This window comes from Tachypleus tridentatus, chromosome 4, assembly GCF_004210375.1.
Source record: "Tachypleus tridentatus isolate NWPU-2018 chromosome 4, ASM421037v1, whole genome shotgun sequence".
NCBI lineage: Eukaryota > Metazoa > Arthropoda > Merostomata > Xiphosura > Limulidae > Tachypleus > Tachypleus tridentatus.
In genome coordinates, this window is record NC_134828.1 from 87093225 (window position 1) to 87098739 (window position 5515).

Genomic DNA, 5515 nt, shown 5'->3' on the forward strand with positions numbered 1-5515 from the left:
GGTGAATCACTACCAAATATACTAATTAACATTACATACAACAAAACCTTAAATTCTCTACTGATAAAAATGTATTACATCCAGCTGCTAAACTACTATTAACAATATTTTCTGATGTAATCTCGTTATTAAGCCTGAGGTTCTTAAACCTATATAAGAAACCTACAGTGAAAAATAATATTGACAAGTAAAAATATTAATTTGAAAAAGAAACTACAAAACATTATAATCACAAATTTTTAATTACATTTAGTATAAAAGAAAGAAAATATAGTTTCTGAAGAAACGTATAAAACACTGCATAATATATTTTTATATTAATATATAACATATTAATAGAAAAAAATGGGTGAAAAGTAAAAACAACTATAAATAAACAGAAACTTGTTAACATGCAAATAAATAGTACATTATCTATATAAGTATTAATAGTTTCAAATTTATAAATGCACCCAAGCATCAATGTGTGTGAGCAATTGATTTATTTAAGTAATACTAGTGTTTAGAATTCCAATACACACAATTACTAACAAATGAAAGTGCATTATGTAACGCCATCTGTGAATAAACATATGGACTAATATGATAATCAATAAAAAATTATCTAGCTGATCGTGCTACAAAACATACTTGACTAAATGGTTATGTTACGAACTAAATATTTTTTGTTTTTCTACATGTTTTATTAAAATTACTTACTATATTTGCTTGATGACATTTATCACTAGTTGTAAAAGGTTTATTCTCTTTGCCACTGTATCGAAAATGCTGTACCAACAAAACTATCACTTAACTGTTCTTAGGTCAGCTGTAATGGTTATGTTGAATGCTCACTATTCATGTTGATTTGTTAGGAAGGACTGTTTTTTTATTATTTGATTTTCTAGTTTGTGTTTTTTTTTTATAAATTCGGTGATATAAAAACAAAATAATACAATTTAATATAGAAGTTTTATGACAATGAGTTGTAGTCAAAAGCAAAATAGTCACGTTTCTGTATTAAATTAAACTACAAATGGTCTTACTATTTATTACTAAAGTTATAAAGGCAGCGTTTAAAAAGTTTTAAGTGGTGAATAAATTTTAATTAATGAATATTAATTTGGTATTTTAACACACGTACTATCTATGTAAAAACGGCTCGTTTGGGTTGAAAAACTTTTTTGTGAACCTGACGATGACCGAAGAAGGTCGAAACGTTGTTCACTCCTCTACGTAAAAAAAATTTCTCAACCCAAACGAGCCGTTTTTACATATATATTTCTCTACAAGTGGGTTTTCTCGACATCACACATACTATCTACTTGGTCTTAAAACATAATGAAAAATAAACGTTATTATTACCAAATATCTTTTCTCTTTTGTACAATCGAAAAAAAACAACAACACTTAAAACATAACATTTGTCGGAATGCCCGTACTATGTTAGGCTTAGAAGTGCTATTAAGTCTTTTTCAGGGTGCACGTTCACGATTTGTTTGTTTGTTTGTTTTGGAATTTCGCACAAAGCTACTCGAGGGCTATCTGTGCTAGCCGTCCGTAATTTAACAGTGTAAGACTAGAGGGAAGGCAGCTAGTCATCACCACCCACCGCCAACTCTTGGGCTACTCTTTTACCAACGAATAGTGGGATTGACCGTCACATTATACACCCCCACGGCTGGGAGGGCGAGCATGTTTATCGCGACGCGGGCGCGAACCCGCGACCCTCGTATTACGAGTCGCACGCCTTACGCGCTTGGCCATGCCAAGCCAACACGTTCACGATAACATTTCATTTTTCCGCGAAGCGTTTACTAAAATATAGTGATTATAGAATTAGTTCGAGACTGTTGAAATAAGGGAAGAGTCGGTTAATTTTGGAGGTACAAATTCGTTTTAGTTAAATTTTATAATTTTCGTTACTCATTCAGCAACGGTTTTCGGTCATTTTCGAGAGGACTTTTTACTAATTTATTTTATAAACAGTTTTAATATAATTTTCGATAAACATGCTTAAGTAATTCTATGAAACACAACAAAGAACATTTATAATTTTCACGCATGGTCCCATAATAACTACTTCTGCACAGAATTCCCTAATTTTGAACTAATGATTTATAGACAAAAGCAGTTAATCAATAGCAACCATCGCCAATATTTAGCCATTTTTGTCTAAGCGATGTTTGATCACTCTTACAGCGTACTCTCATGCCCAAATATGAAGCACATTTTCCAACAATGGGAAGTGCGCCACGAATCTTTGGATTTAAAATTCTGATACTCTAGCATTTATGCGACACCCGGCTCTCAAATAACGTAAATATTAGTTTTTACTTTTCAAACTTCCCACACTATTAAAGAAACACTTTAATTTCATTATGCTTTAATCGCAATTTTTTAACTTAACACAGTTATAGTAATGTATTCGCCAGGAGAAATTTGCTTAATATGTGTAAGATTTGTTTATAGTGAAGCACAAAGCTGGAGTAGGAGCTATCTCGCTCTGCCCACCAAGAGTATCGAAACCAGGATTCTAGCGTTGTAAGTCACAGCAAGGTCACGAAAATAAAAATCCCTAATTTTTGCTCTATTAATTTAAAACTTAAATTTGGATGAAACTGGGTGAACAGATGGGGAATATTATTCATCATTGACAAGCCAAAAATGGTTCATATTCGTTCTTATTTGAAAGAAAAATAAGAAACACCAACGTTTTGGACATGATTTCCTCCCCTTCTTTTTTAAATAAGGCATTAAATTTTATTACAAGTGAAAAAGAAAACCTCAGTACAGTGTACAGATCGTATTGTGGTATAATAAGACGAAATAATGTGGTTCGAATAACAAAAAAATGTTTGAATGTAACTCTCCTTGAGATATGATGTAGTAGTTACGTTTTTTCCCAGTTTTTTTTTTTAACTCTTCCCAATCAGCTGGGTGTCGCTGATATCACCAGATGTTTTTTTTAAATCACAGTGGAGATGATGTGCGTAAACAAACCTACCAAACAATATCCGATTTCGACTTTAAAAAAAATCGTATAAGTTGGTTTAGTTTTATATAGTATTTTAATTAAGTCGTAAATGTTTAATATTTTGTTGAGAGAAATCGTTAAAATATTTTTTCTTGGATTTTTAAAGAATGTTTACTGATGACAAAGACGTTATATTATATATCCAACGAGTTTAATAAAATAACATTTTGTTAACTTACTTTGCTGATCGCAGGAGTAACCATTTCCGGCCCTAATACTTATGAAACTGCAAAAACTGATAACGATTATAGAATATATAGCTGTAGTCTTTCGTAATCGCCAAATCTGACTAAACTTATTTGATATATATTCATTAGTTAAATTATGTATAAAAGGTACAATTTTTTAAAGATATTTTACGATGAAAAATAGTACGCCTGAAACACAATTTCCGAGACTTATGGTTTGTTCCTTAGTTTCTAAGCTTTCCACTACATTACTTTCTTAATGCTACATGATATTCAGTTATTAATTTTCCTAACAAACAATAAACTAATACTTAAACCATTTTATTTAAATATAATTGACTGGAACTTTCCATTTGCTGATCGAGCCAATCACATTTAAACCTTCGCTGTTCGAGTTTAAGCTGTTTTATTGGTAGTTAATTGTTCAAACCACGTGATGCGAACAGAAACATACTTTGCGATGGCCAAAAAATGTTTTTTTAAATCTACAAGCGCGTTGTTTGCAAGCGAAATTCTTCAAATATGTTCAGATTTGAAGTGACTAGCAGAAAGGCCTGCATAAAAAGCATACTATATCGTAAGGTTCTAAATGCTGTGGGCTCCCTTTTTTAATACTTTATATTGTTTGCTATAGAGTTTTGACAAAACGTGATGATGGTGCGACACCTAGCAATTTTCTACCTAGTTTAACGTGACGTCTCAACTATGGGATTTAAGGAAAATCAAGTATCATAAAAACACCAGACAGCGAATTAATCAGGATCGTTCGGTGTTAGTAAGTCAGTCACTTTAGTAATAAGCATGTTTGAACTTGTATCGTAGATACGAGAGGAAAATTAACGTTTTATTTTTGAGTTAGGTCTAGCGCTTAATTACATGATTCATAGAACTACGAAACTTAAGTTTCAGTGAGAAATAAAACTTATGTGGACTAGAATTTGCACTAGTTTTACTGAATAATAACGCACTCAGATTGAAATCGTTAAACAAAGTACCTTTTATTTTTTCATTTTTTATGTGTCATTCATCTATTGTGAAAACAATTTATTAGCAGTATGTACTCAATATAAAACACTCGTTGTTGATTAAGATTGCCTTGCAATTTTTTCCCATTATAAATTAATTACTATTATCATAGAGTAACAAATTAAGTTATAAAACCGGTTTGGGATATAGCAAGAAATAACTAGTTAGAGGTTATTTTTATCTCGCCGCGTGTGTTAAGGCGTTCGACTCGTAATCCGAGGGTCGCGGGTTCGAATTCCGGTCGCACCAAACATGCTCGCCCTTTCAGCCGTCGGGGCGTTATTATATGACTGTCAATCCCACTATTCGTTGGTAAAATAGTAGCCCAAGAGTGGGTGGTGATGACTAGCTGCCTTCCCTTTAGTCTTACACTGCTAAATTAAGGACGGCTAGCACAGATAGCCCTCGAGTAGCTTTGCGCGAAATTTAAAAAACAAACATTTCGCCGTTCTTTGTTGTTTTATCGATTTGCTGCTAATATTTCAGCAAATATCTTGTAATTACGTGTTGCTAAACTGTGTTATATTATCAGGGGTTTTCTTTTAGAATTTTGTACTAGGAGGGTAAGGGTAAGAGGAGGACTTAGCGACTGGTATGGCGCAGGAGATTCAAGTGCTAAAAAACACAGTACGTTTTATTTATAAACATAGAAAGAGGGGCAGTTTTAAGAATACCTAGCTTTTCTTGCACCAAAACTTGAAATAAAACCCTCAAATATTGCAAAAAATTTAGGGAGGGAAATTACTGAATTTAGTAGGGGATGGGGACTTCATGCCCAACGAATAGAAGATCTTAGTTTCTTGATTCATTCCTAAAATAAAAATAATAGTTACGCCCCTACTTGAGAATCACATAATTATAGATTAACATTCATGATAGAGGGAACGTTGGGCTGAATAGTCCTCCCCAGTCTCTCACATTTTTCTATTACAAATGTTAAATTAGAATTGTAAGCCTTCATTTTTTAATCTCCAAATTACTAATTTGAAGGTCTATTTATTTGATACTAGAATTAACTGGTCACTATGGGATGGACAGTGGCAAACAAAGTCAACCGTGGTCACTATGGGATGGACATAGTGGCAACACCCAAATAACACTTTATATGAAGTACGAAATAACAGTGTTAAAGTATTAAAAAACAACTGATGAAATGCATTGAAATGCGTTAATTAAACGGAAAGTAAGAGACATTTACAGTCTGACGTTATTATTACCCAGAAATGAAAGGCTGGGAGACACAGTAAAGGTTGAGGGTGATACACGTGAACAGTCTTACCCGGCG